This window comes from Schistocerca americana, chromosome 1, assembly GCF_021461395.2.
Source record: "Schistocerca americana isolate TAMUIC-IGC-003095 chromosome 1, iqSchAmer2.1, whole genome shotgun sequence".
In the NCBI taxonomy this organism is placed as follows: Eukaryota; Metazoa; Arthropoda; class Insecta; order Orthoptera; family Acrididae; genus Schistocerca; species Schistocerca americana.
Window position 1 is genome coordinate 872,572,163 of NC_060119.1, and position 16,245 is coordinate 872,588,407.

Sequence of the window (16,245 nt, forward strand, 5' to 3'; positions counted from 1 at the left end):
TCGGCCACAGGCGAATATTTGTAATGCGTCGCGCTATCGTAGTGGAACGAGAACTCTTGACGTTGTCGCATTCGGCGAAGAGCATGGTGCCGTGAATGTACTTGCTTCCTTAGAAACGCGCCGTTGGCCGTCGAGTTAGCAGGCAGACAGGCACAATAACGGCCTTCTGCAGAAAGCGATGCAGTTTTCGTGCGGAAGACATCGCGACTCGCGGCGCCGGCCGTTGCTGGGGTTAAGTTACTGCACCCTCCGGGAGATGGCGGGCCATGTCGGGGTTACCGCCTTCGAGCCACCCTCTCCGCCTGAAAGTCGCCCTCTTTCTCGGCCGGTGTCAAAACGGCAAATGAGATTTGCTGAATGACTGTTTCTTCCAGCCACAGTGCAAGCCACAAAATCAATTATTTCTCTTACCTTTGCTCCCTCCGTGGGAGCCCATAGTGCTAGGAAATACGGCAGCATTGTCAATCGCCCTTGTCTGTCGCTGAGCAACCGAAGGACCAAGCTCAGACTATCAGATGTTCTAAGGAAGCTGTATGCACTCGTGGGTGTTGTACACGAGGGACAAACATCACGTCAGCAGGCTCTTAAGGAAAGGCAATAATCAGCAAAAACTGCAACTTACCCCATTGGACGCTGATGGAACAGAAGACACTTGAAGGTAAGGTAACACTTCTTTTTTCTGTTCATCTCGAGCACGATCTGGAAAGCTCGGACGAAATTTGTGTTCTCTTTAATTCAGAATGTGGAGATATTTCCTTCACGCATATGAAAGTATAATGCTTCATTATTTAAACTAGATGGAAAAGTTTAGGGGGAAGTAATTAATTCATTTAGGCTGCACCACTACTAGGTAGCACTGTCAAAACAATGCCATTGCCATCTAATGGCAACACAGCTTGCTGCAGATTAATTTTGCGGCATTTCATAAATGATTAATATCTTATGACTATGGTGACGCTATGAGTAGTTTTATATGTGCAAACATTTGAAACTGCTGCAGGCATTACATTCACCCCTCTCTGCCTCTTTGCTTGGACATGGAGTAAGTAAGGATAAATTAAATTGCTTGTTTTTGAAGTAGTAACAGTTCTGAAGTGTAAAGAAATGATATTAAACAATACAGTGTATTTTTTTTTTCCGAACGAATGTAGTGATTCAACAACGAATTTATTTATTTATTCCTACCTATCTCTGCAATTAGTGTACGTGAGTATTTCATTGGAATTGTTGCAATCGAAACCGAGCTTAATAATTTCATGCGGCCGTTTTCAGTCCTCCTCGTGCTTTAATTGCTCATTTCCAAGCGTTATTTTAGGTTGCCTGCAAAGTTGTCAGATGAAACACAACCACTGCGACGCAAGGCCATTCCTTGGAGCAGGTAGACGCCAACTGCGGCGGGAAACTGTCGTGGCCAGGAAGATATTCACTGTGTGTGGAAGTTAAGTGAGGATCCGAAAGCTGACTTGCCAGCATACGTTGCAGCATTCACTCGCCAACGGCAACGGGGTAAGAAAGGGGTGCAAATACGCCGGTTCTCGTCCGATCACCGACGTTGGGCTTGGATGGGTGGCCGCCTCGCCTGGGAGCGCAGGGCGCTGTTGGCTAGAATCTATGTTTCTCGTTTTCGGTGCAGCTCGTCATGTTATTTCCTTCGATTCACATCCCCACAAGCTCCTCAAGTGCCGCAAGTCTGCAAGTCCCGAGACGCTACGCTAGACGCTTTTTTTTTTTTTTTTTTTTTTCTTTATTGTATTTCAATTCCCCATCGGGGCGGGCTGGCAGCAGCATATGCGCTGCTCTTCAGCCGAAAGACATAGAACAAAACAATAGAAGACATTTAAAAACAGCAAAGGAGAGAAGAAGGCGAACATAGATATAGAAAAGGGAGAACATCATGGAAGGCAATATACAAAAAAACGGGGTGACTGTAAAATGGAGATAAAAAAAAACTGTTTAAAAGTAGCACACACAAAAAGCCACACTCTGCGACGATTAAAAGAACACAAGGCACAGTATGACTGGAGCATAAAGGTGTTGGCGGATGGCATAGCACACAACGTAACACTGACGGCGAACCTCAAGGCAGTACACAATTAAAATCACACCTCTGGACGCACACGAGAAACAGCACGAAACACAACACTGACGTGGCACACTGATGATGATCAATACAGAGGATCTGCCAGGTTCAAGGAGATGAGGGAGACCTGAAGAAGGGAGGGAGGGGAAGAGATGGGGGAGGGGAATGGGGGGCGCTCGGAAGAGGGCCAGGTAGGGAGGGATGTGGGAAGGAGAGAGGCAAGTATGGGGTGCAGGGTCTCAGGGGAGGGGGGGATGGAGGCGCTAGACGCTTGCTTCCGGCCCCTCATGTACCATGCCACAGGCGCCAAAGCGTTCGGCTGGCCGATGGCCCCTGTACGCCCGCTCGCGCCCCAGCAGTCACTGTGCTTGCAGGGAATGCCGCGCCGCCGAATAACGTTTGGCGCGCAATCCGTTTATGGACAGAGAATGCTAAAAGGGGCCGTTCGACCGTTAATACGGAAATCGTAGCCAAGTTAGATGGCCTGAGCCATCTCGCGGCTGCCGCTGTTATTACGAGCGCGTGTGCCACGCGGTTGAAGAGCAGAGCGCTGGCTCTGGCTTTCGACGCCGTTTCCTAGCGTAGTTTGTCGCATCTAGTGGAGGCATCCTCGGTTATGAGAAGCTGGTAAATCACTCACAGTACAGTAGTTATCGTCAAACACGAGGAGAGGCTTTGATTGCAATGGAGATTAGCACCGGGACAGCGCGAACGCAGTCCCGACTACCAAAAATTATGCGCCCGAGTTACTCGCATTTGGAGTAATCGCGGGGGTCAGCTCGACCGAAGTGCAATGGACAAGCCTCACCCCGGAGGAACCGCCTTCATGATCACAGTATCCTCTACGCCAGGTAAGTATGCTTCTCCTCGGCCACAGGCGAATATTTGTAATGCGTCGCGCTATCGTAGTGGAACGAGAACTCTTGACGTTGTCGCATTCGGCGAAGAGCATGGTGCCGTGAATGTACTTGCTTCCTTAGAAACGCGCCGTTGGCCGTCGAGTTAGCAGGCAGACAGGCACAATAACGGCCTTCTGCAGAAAGCGATGCAGTTTTCGTGCGGAAGACATCGCGACTCGCGGCGCCGGCCGTTGCTGGGGTTAAGTTACTGCACCCTCCGGGAGATGGCGGGCCATGTCGGGGTTACCGCCTTCGAGCCACCCTCTCCGCCTGAAAGTCGCCCTCTTTCTCGGCCGGTGTCAAAACGGCAAATGAGATTTGCTGAATGACTGTTTCTTCCAGCCACAGTGCAAGCCACAAAATCAATTATTTCTCTTACCTTTGCTCCCTCCGTGGGAGCCCATAGTGCTAGGAAATACGGCAGCATTGTCAATCGCCCTTGTCTGTCGCTGAGCAACCGAAGGACCAAGCTCAGACTATCAGATGTTCTAAGGAAGCTGTATGCACTCGTGGGTGTTGTACACGAGGGACAAACATCACGTCAGCAGGCTCTTAAGGAAAGGCAATAATCAGCAAAAACTGCAACTTACCCCATTGGACGCTGATGGAACAGAAGACACTTGAAGGTAAGGTAACACTTCTTTTTTCTGTTCATCTCGAGCACGATCTGGAAAGCTCGGACGAAATTTGTGTTCTCTTTAATTCAGAATGTGGAGATATTTCCTTCACGCATATGAAAGTATAATGCTTCATTATTTAAACTAGATGGAAAAGTTTAGGGGGAAGTAATTAATTCATTTAGGCTGCACCACTACTAGGTAGCACTGTCAAAACAATGCCATTGCCATCTAATGGCAACACAGCTTGCTGCAGATTAATTTTGCGGCATTTCATAAATGATTAATATCTTATGACTATGGTGACGCTATGAGTAGTTTTATATGTGCAAACATTTGAAACTGCTGCAGGCATTACATTCACCCCTCTCTGCCTCTTTGCTTGGACATGGAGTAAGTAAGGATAAATTAAATTGCTTGTTTTTGAAGTAGTAACAGTTCTGAAGTGTAAAGAAATGATATTAAACAATACAGTGTATTTTTTTTTTCCGAACGAATGTAGTGATTCAACAACGAATTTATTTATTTATTCCTACCTATCTCTGCAATTAGTGTACGTGAGTATTTCATTGGAATTGTTGCAATCGAAACCGAGCTTAATAATTTCATGCGGCCGTTTTCAGTCCTCCTCGTGCTTTAATTGCTCATTTCCAAGCGTTATTTTAGGTTGCCTGCAAAGTTGTCAGATGAAACACAACCACTGCGACGCAAGGCCATTCCTTGGAGCAGGTAGACGCCAACTGCGGCGGGAAACTGTCGTGGCCAGGAAGATATTCACTGTGTGTGGAAGTTAAGTGAGGATCCGAAAGCTGACTTGCCAGCATACGTTGCAGCATTCACTCGCCAACGGCAACGGGGTAAGAAAGGGGTGCAAATACGCCGGTTCTCGTCCGATCACCGACGTTGGGCTTGGATGGGTGGCCGCCTCGCCTGGGAGCGCAGGGCGCTGTTGGCTAGAATCTATGTTTCTCGTTTTCGGTGCAGCTCGTCATGTTATTTCCTTCGATTCACATCCCCACAAGCTCCTCAAGTGCCGCAAGTCTGCAAGTCCCGAGACGCTACGCTAGACGCTTTTTTTTTTTTTTTTTTTTTTCTTTATTGTATTTCAATTCCCCATCGGGGCGGGCTGGCAGCAGCATATGCGCTGCTCTTCAGCCGAAAGACATAGAACAAAACAATAGAAGACATTTAAAAACAGCAAAGGAGAGAAGAAGGCGAACATAGATATAGAAAAGGGAGAACATCATGGAAGGCAATATACAAAAAAACGGGGTGACTGTAAAATGGAGATAAAAAAAAACTGTTTAAAAGTAGCACACACAAAAAGCCACACTCTGCGACGATTAAAAGAACACAAGGCACAGTATGACTGGAGCATAAAGGTGTTGGCGGATGGCATAGCACACAACGTAACACTGACGGCGAACCTCAAGGCAGTACACAATTAAAATCACACCTCTGGACGCACACGAGAAACAGCACGAAACACAACACTGACGTGGCACACTGATGATGATCAATACAGAGGATCTGCCAGGTTCAAGGAGATGAGGGAGACCTGAAGAAGGGAGGGAGGGGAAGAGATGGGGGAGGGGAATGGGGGGCGCTCGGAAGAGGGCCAGGTAGGGAGGGATGTGGGAAGGAGAGAGGCAAGTATGGGGTGCAGGGTCTCAGGGGAGGGGGGGATGGAGGCGCTAGACGCTTGCTTCCGGCCCCTCATGTACCATGCCACAGGCGCCAAAGCGTTCGGCTGGCCGATGGCCCCTGTACGCCCGCTCGCGCCCCAGCAGTCACTGTGCTTGCAGGGAATGCCGCGCCGCCGAATAACGTTTGGCGCGCAATCCGTTTATGGACAGAGAATGCTAAAAGGGGCCGTTCGACCGTTAATACGGAAATCGTAGCCAAGTTAGATGGCCTGAGCCATCTCGCGGCTGCCGCTGTTATTACGAGCGCGTGTGCCACGCGGTTGAAGAGCAGAGCGCTGGCTCTGGCTTTCGACGCCGTTTCCTAGCGTAGTTTGTCGCATCTAGTGGAGGCATCCTCGGTTATGAGAAGCTGGTAAATCACTCACAGTACAGTAGTTATCGTCAAACACGAGGAGAGGCTTTGATTGCAATGGAGATTAGCACCGGGACAGCGCGAACGCAGTCCCGACTACCAAAAATTATGCGCCCGAGTTACTCGCATTTGGAGTAATCGCGGGGGTCAGCTCGACCGAAGTGCAATGGACAAGCCTCACCCCGGAGGAACCGCCTTCATGATCACGGTATCCTCTACGCCAGGTAAGTATGCTTCTCCTCGGCCACAGGCGAATATTTGTAATGCGTCGCGCTATCGTAGTGGAACGAGAACTCTTGACGTTGTCGCATTCGGCGAAGAGCATGGTGCCGTGAATGTACTTGCTTCCTTAGAAACGCGCCGTTGGCCGTCGAGTTAGCAGGCAGACAGGCACAATAACGGCCTTCTGCAGAAAGCGATGCAGTTTTCGTGCGGAAGACATCGCGACTCGCGGCGCCGGCCGTTGCTGGGGTTAAGTTACTGCACCCTCCGGGAGATGGCGGGCCATGTCGGGGTTACCGCCTTCGAGCCACCCTCTCCGCCTGAAAGTCGCCCTCTTTCTCGGCCGGTGTCAAAACGGCAAATGAGATTTGCTGAATGACTGTTTCTTCCAGCCACAGTGCAAGCCACAAAATCAATTATTTCTCTTACCTTTGCTCCCTCCGTGGGAGCCCATAGTGCTAGGAAATACGGCAGCATTGTCAATCGCCCTTGTCTGTCGCTGAGCAACCGAAGGACCAAGCTCAGACTATCAGATGTTCTAAGGAAGCTGTATGCACTCGTGGGTGTTGTACACGAGGGACAAACATCACGTCAGCAGGCTCTTAAGGAAAGGCAATAATCAGCAAAAACTGCAACTTACCCCATTGGACGCTGATGGAACAGAAGACACTTGAAGGTAAGGTAACACTTCTTTTTTCTGTTCATCTCGAGCACGATCTGGAAAGCTCGGACGAAATTTGTGTTCTCTTTAATTCAGAATGTGGAGATATTTCCTTCACGCATATGAAAGTATAATGCTTCATTATTTAAACTAGATGGAAAAGTTTAGGGGGAAGTAATTAATTCATTTAGGCTGCACCACTACTAGGTAGCACTGTCAAAACAATGCCATTGCCATCTAATGGCAACACAGCTTGCTGCAGATTAATTTTGCGGCATTTCATAAATGATTAATATCTTATGACTATGGTGACGCTATGAGTAGTTTTATATGTGCAAACATTTGAAACTGCTGCAGGCATTACATTCACCCCTCTCTGCCTCTTTGCTTGGACATGGAGTAAGTAAGGATAAATTAAATTGCTTGTTTTTGAAGTAGTAACAGTTCTGAAGTGTAAAGAAATGATATTAAACAATACAGTGTATTTTTTTTTTTCCGAACGAATGTAGTGATTCAACAACGAATTTATTTATTTATTCCTACCTATCTCTGCAATTAGTGTACGTGAGTATTTCATTGGAATTGTTGCAATCGAAACCGAGCTTAATAATTTCATGCGGCCGTTTTCAGTCCTCCTCGTGCTTTAATTGCTCATTTCCAAGCGTTATTTTAGGTTGCCTGCAAAGTTGTCAGATGAAACACAACCACTGCGACGCAAGGCCATTCCTTGGAGCAGGTAGACGCCAACTGCGGCGGGAAACTGTCGTGGCCAGGAAGATATTCACTGTGTGTGGAAGTTAAGTGAGGATCCGAAAGCTGACTTGCCAGCATACGTTGCAGCATTCACTCGCCAACGGCAACGGGGTAAGAAAGGGGTGCAAATACGCCGGTTCTCGTCCGATCACCGACGTTGGGCTTGGATGGGTGGCCGCCTCGCCTGGGAGCGCAGGGCGCTGTTGGCTAGAATCTATGTTTCTCGTTTTCGGTGCAGCTCGTCATGTTATTTCCTTCGATTCACATCCCCACAAGCTCCTCAAGTGCCGCAAGTCTGCAAGTCCCGAGACGCTACGCTAGACGCTTGCTTCCGGCCCCTCATGTACCATGCCACAGGCGCCAAAGCGTTCGGCTGGCCGATGGCCCCTGTACGCCCGCTCGCGCCCCAGCAGTCACTGTGCTTGCAGGGAATGCCGCGCCGCCGAATAACGTTTGGCGCGCAATCCGTTTATGGACAGAGAATGCTAAAAGGGGCCGTTCGACCGTTAATACGGAAATCGTAGCCAAGTTAGATGGCCTGAGCCATCTCGCGGCTGCCGCTGTTATTACGAGCGCGTGTGCCACGCGGTTGAAGAGCAGAGCGCTGGCTCTGGCTTTCGACGCCGTTTCCTAGCGTAGTTTGTCGCATCTAGTGGAGGCATCCTCGGTTATGAGAAGCTGGTAAATCACTCACAGTACAGTAGTTATCGTCAAACACGAGGAGAGGCTTTGATTGCAATGGAGATTAGCACCGGGACAGCGCGAACGCAGTCCCGACTACCAAAAATTATGCGCCCGAGTTACTCGCATTTGGAGTAATCGCGGGGGTCAGCTCGACCGAAGTGCAATGGACAAGCCTCACCCCGGAGGAACCGCCTTCATGATCACGGTATCCTCTACGCCAGGTAAGTATGCTTCTCCTCGGCCACAGGCGAATATTTGTAATGCGTCGCGCTATCGTAGTGGAACGAGAACTCTTGACGTTGTCGCATTCGGCGAAGAGCATGGTGCCGTGAATGTACTTGCTTCCTTAGAAACGCGCCGTTGGCCGTCGAGTTAGCAGGCAGACAGGCACAATAACGGCCTTCTGCAGAAAGCGATGCAGTTTTCGTGCGGAAGACATCGCGACTCGCGGCGCCGGCCGTTGCTGGGGTTAAGTTACTGCACCCTCCGGGAGATGGCGGGCCATGTCGGGGTTACCGCCTTCGAGCCACCCTCTCCGCCTGAAAGTCGCCCTCTTTCTCGGCCGGTGTCAAAACGGCAAATGAGATTTGCTGAATGACTGTTTCTTCCAGCCACAGTGCAAGCCACAAAATCAATTATTTCTCTTATCTTTGCTCCCTCCGTGGGAGCCCATAGTGCTAGGAAATACGGCAGCATTGTCAATCGCCCTTGTCTGTCGCTGAGCAACCGAAGGACCAAGCTCAGACTATCAGATGTTCTAAGGAAGCTGTATGCACTCGTGGGTGTTGTACACGAGGGACAAACATCACGTCAGCAGGCTCTTAAGGAAAGGCAATAATCAGCAAAAACTGCAACTTACCCCATTGGACGCTGATGGAACAGAAGACACTTGAAGGTAAGGTAACACTTCTTTTTTCTGTTCATCTCGAGCACGATCTGGAAAGCTCGGACGAAATTTGTGTTCTCTTTAATTCAGAATGTGGAGATATTTCCTTCACGCATATGAAAGTATAATGCTTCATTATTTAAACTAGATGGAAAAGTTTAGGGGGAAGTAATTAATTCATTTAGGCTGCACCACTACTAGGTAGCACTGTCAAAACAATGCCATTGCCATCTAATGGCAACACAGCTTGCTGCAGATTAATTTTGCGGCATTTCATAAATGATTAATATCTTATGACTATGGTGACGCTATGAGTAGTTTTATATGTGCAAACATTTGAAACTGCTGCAGGCATTACATTCACCCCTCTCTGCCTCTTTGCTTGGACATGGAGTAAGTAAGGATAAATTAAATTGCTTGTTTTTGAAGTAGTAACAGTTCTGAAGTGTAAAGAAATGATATTAAACAATACAGTGTATTTTTTTTTTTCCGAACGAATGTAGTGATTCAACAACGAATTTATTTATTTATTCCTACCTATCTCTGCAATTAGTGTACGTGAGTATTTCATTGGAATTGTTGCAATCGAAACCGAGCTTAATAATTTCATGCGGCCGTTTTCAGTCCTCCTCGTGCTTTAATTGCTCATTTCCAAGCGTTATTTTAGGTTGCCTGCAAAGTTGTCAGATGAAACACAACCACTGCGACGCAAGGCCATTCCTTGGAGCAGGTAGACGCCAACTGCGGCGGGAAACTGTCGTGGCCAGGAAGATATTCACTGTGTGTGGAAGTTAAGTGAGGATCCGAAAGCTGACTTGCCAGCATACGTTGCAGCATTCACTCGCCAACGGCAACGGGGTAAGAAAGGGGTGCAAATACGCCGGTTCTCGTCCGATCACCGACGTTGGGCTTGGATGGGTGGCCGCCTCGCCTGGGAGCGCAGGGCGCTGTTGGCTAGAATCTATGTTTCTCGTTTTCGGTGCAGCTCGTCATGTTATTTCCTTCGATTCACATCCCCACAAGCTCCTCAAGTGCCGCAAGTCTGCAAGTCCCGAGACGCTACGCTAGACGCTTTTTTTTTTTTTTTTTTTTTTCTTTATTGTATTTCAATTCCCCATCGGGGCGGGCTGGCAGCAGCATATGCGCTGCTCTTCAGCCGAAAGACATAGAACAAAACAATAGAAGACATTTAAAAACAGCAAAGGAGAGAAGAAGGCGAACATAGATATAGAAAAGGGAGAACATCATGGAAGGCAATATACAAAAAAACGGGGTGACTGTAAAATGGAGATAAAAAAAAACTGTTTAAAAGTAGCACACACAAAAAGCCACACTCTGCGACGATTAAAAGAACACAAGGCACAGTATGACTGGAGCATAAAGGTGTTGGCGGATGGCATAGCACACAACGTAACACTGACGGCGAACCTCAAGGCAGTACACAATTAAAATCACACCTCTGGACGCACACGAGAAACAGCACGAAACACAACACTGACGTGGCACACTGATGATGATCAATACAGAGGATCTGCCAGGTTCAAGGAGATGAGGGAGACCTGAAGAAGGGAGGGAGGGGAAGAGATGGGGGAGGGGAATGGGGGGCGCTCGGAAGAGGGCCAGGTAGGGAGGGATGTGGGAAGGAGAGAGGCAAGTATGGGGTGCAGGGTCTCAGGGGAGGGGGGGATGGAGGCGCTAGACGCTTGCTTCCGGCCCCTCATGTACCATGCCACAGGCGCCAAAGCGTTCGGCTGGCCGATGGCCCCTGTACGCCCGCTCGCGCCCCAGCAGTCACTGTGCTTGCAGGGAATGCCGCGCCGCCGAATAACGTTTGGCGCGCAATCCGTTTATGGACAGAGAATGCTAAAAGGGGCCGTTCGACCGTTAATACGGAAATCGTAGCCAAGTTAGATGGCCTGAGCCATCTCGCGGCTGCCGCTGTTATTACGAGCGCGTGTGCCACGCGGTTGAAGAGCAGAGCGCTGGCTCTGGCTTTCGACGCCGTTTCCTAGCGTAGTTTGTCGCATCTAGTGGAGGCATCCTCGGTTATGAGAAGCTGGTAAATCACTCACAGTACAGTAGTTATCGTCAAACACGAGGAGAGGCTTTGATTGCAATGGAGATTAGCACCGGGACAGCGCGAACGCAGTCCCGACTACCAAAAATTATGCGCCCGAGTTACTCGCATTTGGAGTAATCGCGGGGGTCAGCTCGACCGAAGTGCAATGGACAAGCCTCACCCCGGAGGAACCGCCTTCATGATCACGGTATCCTCTACGCCAGGTAAGTATGCTTCTCCTCGGCCACAGGCGAATATTTGTAATGCGTCGCGCTATCGTAGTGGAACGAGAACTCTTGACGTTGTCGCATTCGGCGAAGAGCATGGTGCCGTGAATGTACTTGCTTCCTTAGAAACGCGCCGTTGGCCGTCGAGTTAGCAGGCAGACAGGCACAATAACGGCCTTCTGCAGAAAGCGATGCAGTTTTCGTGCGGAAGACATCGCGACTCGCGGCGCCGGCCGTTGCTGGGGTTAAGTTACTGCACCCTCCGGGAGATGGCGGGCCATGTCGGGGTTACCGCCTTCGAGCCACCCTCTCCGCCTGAAAGTCGCCCTCTTTCTCGGCCGGTGTCAAAACGGCAAATGAGATTTGCTGAATGACTGTTTCTTCCAGCCACAGTGCAAGCCACAAAATCAATTATTTCTCTTACCTTTGCTCCCTCCGTGGGAGCCCATAGTGCTAGGAAATACGGCAGCATTGTCAATCGCCCTTGTCTGTCGCTGAGCAACCGAAGGACCAAGCTCAGACTATCAGATGTTCTAAGGAAGCTGTATGCACTCGTGGGTGTTGTACACGAGGGACAAACATCACGTCAGCAGGCTCTTAAGGAAAGGCAATAATCAGCAAAAACTGCAACTTACCCCATTGGACGCTGATGGAACAGAAGACACTTGAAGGTAAGGTAACACTTCTTTTTTCTGTTCATCTCGAGCACGATCTGGAAAGCTCGGACGAAATTTGTGTTCTCTTTAATTCAGAATGTGGAGATATTTCCTTCACGCATATGAAAGTATAATGCTTCATTATTTAAACTAGATGGAAAAGTTTAGGGGGAAGTAATTAATTCATTTAGGCTGCACCACTACTAGGTAGCACTGTCAAAACAATGCCATTGCCATCTAATGGCAACACAGCTTGCTGCAGATTAATTTTGCGGCATTTCATAAATGATTAATATCTTATGACTATGGTGACGCTATGAGTAGTTTTATATGTGCAAACATTTGAAACTGCTGCAGGCATTACATTCACCCCTCTCTGCCTCTTTGCTTGGACATGGAGTAAGTAAGGATAAATTAAATTGCTTGTTTTTGAAGTAGTAACAGTTCTGAAGTGTAAAGAAATGATATTAAACAATACAGTGTATTTTTTTTTTCCGAACGAATGTAGTGATTCAACAACGAATTTATTTATTTATTCCTACCTATCTCTGCAATTAGTGTACGTGAGTATTTCATTGGAATTGTTGCAATCGAAACCGAGCTTAATAATTTCATGCGGCCGTTTTCAGTCCTCCTCGTGCTTTAATTGCTCATTTCCAAGCGTTATTTTAGGTTGCCTGCAAAGTTGTCAGATGAAACACAACCACTGCGACGCAAGGCCATTCCTTGGAGCAGGTAGACGCCAACTGCGGCGGGAAACTGTCGTGGCCAGGAAGATATTCACTGTGTGTGGAAGTTAAGTGAGGATCCGAAAGCTGACTTGCCAGCATACGTTGCAGCATTCACTCGCCAACGGCAACGGGGTAAGAAAGGGGTGCAAATACGCCGGTTCTCGTCCGATCACCGACGTTGGGCTTGGATGGGTGGCCGCCTCGCCTGGGAGCGCAGGGCGCTGTTGGCTAGAATCTATGTTTCTCGTTTTCGGTGCAGCTCGTCATGTTATTTCCTTCGATTCACATCCCCACAAGCTCCTCAAGTGCCGCAAGTCTGCAAGTCCCGAGACGCTACGCTAGACGCTTTTTTTTTTTTTTTTTTTTTTCTTTATTGTATTTCAATTCCCCATCGGGGCGGGCTGGCAGCAGCATATGCGCTGCTCTTCAGCCGAAAGACATAGAACAAAACAATAGAAGACATTTAAAAACAGCAAAGGAGAGAAGAAGGCGAACATAGATATAGAAAAGGGAGAACATCATGGAAGGCAATATACAAAAAAACGGGGTGACTGTAAAATGGAGATAAAAAAAAACTGTTTAAAAGTAGCACACACAAAAAGCCACACTCTGCGACGATTAAAAGAACACAAGGCACAGTATGACTGGAGCATAAAGGTGTTGGCGGATGGCATAGCACACAACGTAACACTGACGGCGAACCTCAAGGCAGTACACAATTAAAATCACACCTCTGGACGCACACGAGAAACAGCACGAAACACAACACTGACGTGGCACACTGATGATGATCAATACAGAGGATCTGCCAGGTTCAAGGAGATGAGGGAGACCTGAAGAAGGGAGGGAGGGGAAGAGATGGGGGAGGGGAATGGGGGGCGCTCGGAAGAGGGCCAGGTAGGGAGGGATGTGGGAAGGAGAGAGGCAAGTATGGGGTGCAGGGTCTCAGGGGAGGGGGGGATGGAGGCGCTAGACGCTTGCTTCCGGCCCCTCATGTACCATGCCACAGGCGCCAAAGCGTTCGGCTGGCCGATGGCCCCTGTACGCCCGCTCGCGCCCCAGCAGTCACTGTGCTTGCAGGGAATGCCGCGCCGCCGAATAACGTTTGGCGCGCAATCCGTTTATGGACAGAGAATGCTAAAAGGGGCCGTTCGACCGTTAATACGGAAATCGTAGCCAAGTTAGATGGCCTGAGCCATCTCGCGGCTGCCGCTGTTATTACGAGCGCGTGTGCCACGCGGTTGAAGAGCAGAGCGCTGGCTCTGGCTTTCGACGCCGTTTCCTAGCGTAGTTTGTCGCATCTAGTGGAGGCATCCTCGGTTATGAGAAGCTGGTAAATCACTCACAGTACAGTAGTTATCGTCAAACACGAGGAGAGGCTTTGATTGCAATGGAGATTAGCACCGGGACAGCGCGAACGCAGTCCCGACTACCAAAAATTATGCGCCCGAGTTACTCGCATTTGGAGTAATCGCGGGGGTCAGCTCGACCGAAGTGCAATGGACAAGCCTCACCCCGGAGGAACCGCCTTCATGATCACGGTATCCTCTACGCCAGGTAAGTATGCTTCTCCTCGGCCACAGGCGAATATTTGTAATGCGTCGCGCTATCGTAGTGGAACGAGAACTCTTGACGTTGTCGCATTCGGCGAAGAGCATGGTGCCGTGAATGTACTTGCTTCCTTAGAAACGCGCCGTTGGCCGTCGAGTTAGCAGGCAGACAGGCACAATAACGGCCTTCTGCAGAAAGCGATGCAGTTTTCGTGCGGAAGACATCGCGACTCGCGGCGCCGGCCGTTGCTGGGGTTAAGTTACTGCACCCTCCGGGAGATGGCGGGCCATGTCGGGGTTACCGCCTTCGAGCCACCCTCTCCGCCTGAAAGTCGCCCTCTTTCTCGGCCGGTGTCAAAACGGCAAATGAGATTTGCTGAATGACTGTTTCTTCCAGCCACAGTGCAAGCCACAAAATCAATTATTTCTCTTACCTTTGCTCCCTCCGTGGGAGCCCATAGTGCTAGGAAATACGGCAGCATTGTCAATCGCCCTTGTCTGTCGCTGAGCAACCGAAGGACCAAGCTCAGACTATCAGATGTTCTAAGGAAGCTGTATGCACTCGTGGGTGTTGTACACGAGGGACAAACATCACGTCAGCAGGCTCTTAAGGAAAGGCAATAATCAGCAAAAACTGCAACTTACCCCATTGGACGCTGATGGAACAGAAGACACTTGAAGGTAAGGTAACACTTCTTTTTTCTGTTCATCTCGAGCACGATCTGGAAAGCTCGGACGAAATTTGTGTTCTCTTTAATTCAGAATGTGGAGATATTTCCTTCACGCATATGAAAGTATAATGCTTCATTATTTAAACTAGATGGAAAAGTTTAGGGGGAAGTAATTAATTCATTTAGGCTGCACCACTACTAGGTAGCACTGTCAAAACAATGCCATTGCCATCTAATGGCAACACAGCTTGCTGCAGATTAATTTTGCGGCATTTCATAAATGATTAATATCTTATGACTATGGTGACGCTATGAGTAGTTTTATATGTGCAAACATTTGAAACTGCTGCAGGCATTACATTCACCCCTCTCTGCCTCTTTGCTTGGACATGGAGTAAGTAAGGATAAATTAAATTGCTTGTTTTTGAAGTAGTAACAGTTCTGAAGTGTAAAGAAATGATATTAAACAATACAGTGTATTTTTTTTTTTCCGAACGAATGTAGTGATTCAACAACGAATTTATTTATTTATTCCTACCTATCTCTGCAATTAGTGTACGTGAGTATTTCATTGGAATTGTTGCAATCGAAACCGAGCTTAATAATTTCATGCGGCCGTTTTCAGTCCTCCTCGTGCTTTAATTGCTCATTTCCAAGCGTTATTTTAGGTTGCCTGCAAAGTTGTCAGATGAAACACAACCACTGCGACGCAAGGCCATTCCTTGGAGCAGGTAGACGCCAACTGCGGCGGGAAACTGTCGTGGCCAGGAAGATATTCACTGTGTGTGGAAGTTAAGTGAGGATCCGAAAGCTGACTTGCCAGCATACGTTGCAGCATTCACTCGCCAACGGCAACGGGGTAAGAAAGGGGTGCAAATACGCCGGTTCTCGTCCGATCACCGACGTTGGGCTTGGATGGGTGGCCGCCTCGCCTGGGAGCGCAGGGCGCTGTTGGCTAGAATCTATGTTTCTCGTTTTCGGTGCAGCTCGTCATGTTATTTCCTTCGATTCACATCCCCACAAGCTCCTCAAGTGCCGCAAGTCTGCAAGTCCCGAGACGCTACGCTAGACGCTTGCTTCCGGCCACCATGCCACAGGCGCCAAAGCGTTCGGCTGGCCGATGGCCCCTGTACGCCCGCTCGCGCCCCAGCAGTCACTGTGCTTGCAGGGAATGCCGCGCCGCCGAATAACGTTTGGCGCGCAATCCGTTTATGGACAGAGAATGCTAAAAGGGGCCGTTCGACCGTTAATACGGAAATCGTAGCCAAGTTAGATGGCCTGAGCCATCTCGCGGCTGCCGCTGTTATTACGAGCGCGTGTGCCACGCGGTTGAAGAGCAGAGCGCTGGCTCTGGCTTTCGACGCCGTCTCCTAGCGTAGTTTGTCGCATCTAGTGGAGGCATCCTCGGTTATGAGAAGCTGGTAAATCACTCACAGTACAGTAGTTATCGTCAAACACGAGGAGAGGCTTTGATTGCAATGGAGATTAGCA

General features: G+C 49.0%; 5 non-coding genes across 5 annotated transcripts; all 5 read right to left on the minus strand.

The window, feature by feature from the left end:
- Positions 1 to 2,777: 2,777 nt before the first annotated feature.
- LOC124552787 lies at positions 2,778 to 2,939 on the minus strand. The gene has a single exon (XR_006967981.1). It is a non-coding gene; the product is annotated as a U1 spliceosomal RNA (small nuclear RNA).
- A 2,785-nt stretch (positions 2,940 to 5,724) lies between these two features.
- LOC124552659 lies at positions 5,725 to 5,886 on the minus strand. The gene has a single exon (XR_006967949.1). It is a non-coding gene; the product is annotated as a U1 spliceosomal RNA (small nuclear RNA).
- A 2,155-nt stretch (positions 5,887 to 8,041) lies between these two features.
- Positions 8,042 to 8,203, minus strand: LOC124552667. Its single transcript, XR_006967950.1, has one exon. It is a non-coding gene; the product is annotated as a U1 spliceosomal RNA (small nuclear RNA).
- Positions 8,204 to 10,989: 2,786 nt separating this feature from the next.
- LOC124552674 lies at positions 10,990 to 11,151 on the minus strand. Its single transcript, XR_006967952.1, has one exon. It is a non-coding gene; the product is annotated as a U1 spliceosomal RNA (small nuclear RNA).
- Positions 11,152 to 13,936: 2,785 nt separating this feature from the next.
- On the minus strand, positions 13,937 to 14,098 carry LOC124552680. Its single transcript, XR_006967953.1, has one exon. It is a non-coding gene; the product is annotated as a U1 spliceosomal RNA (small nuclear RNA).
- Between the last annotated feature and the right edge of the window lie 2,147 nt (positions 14,099 to 16,245).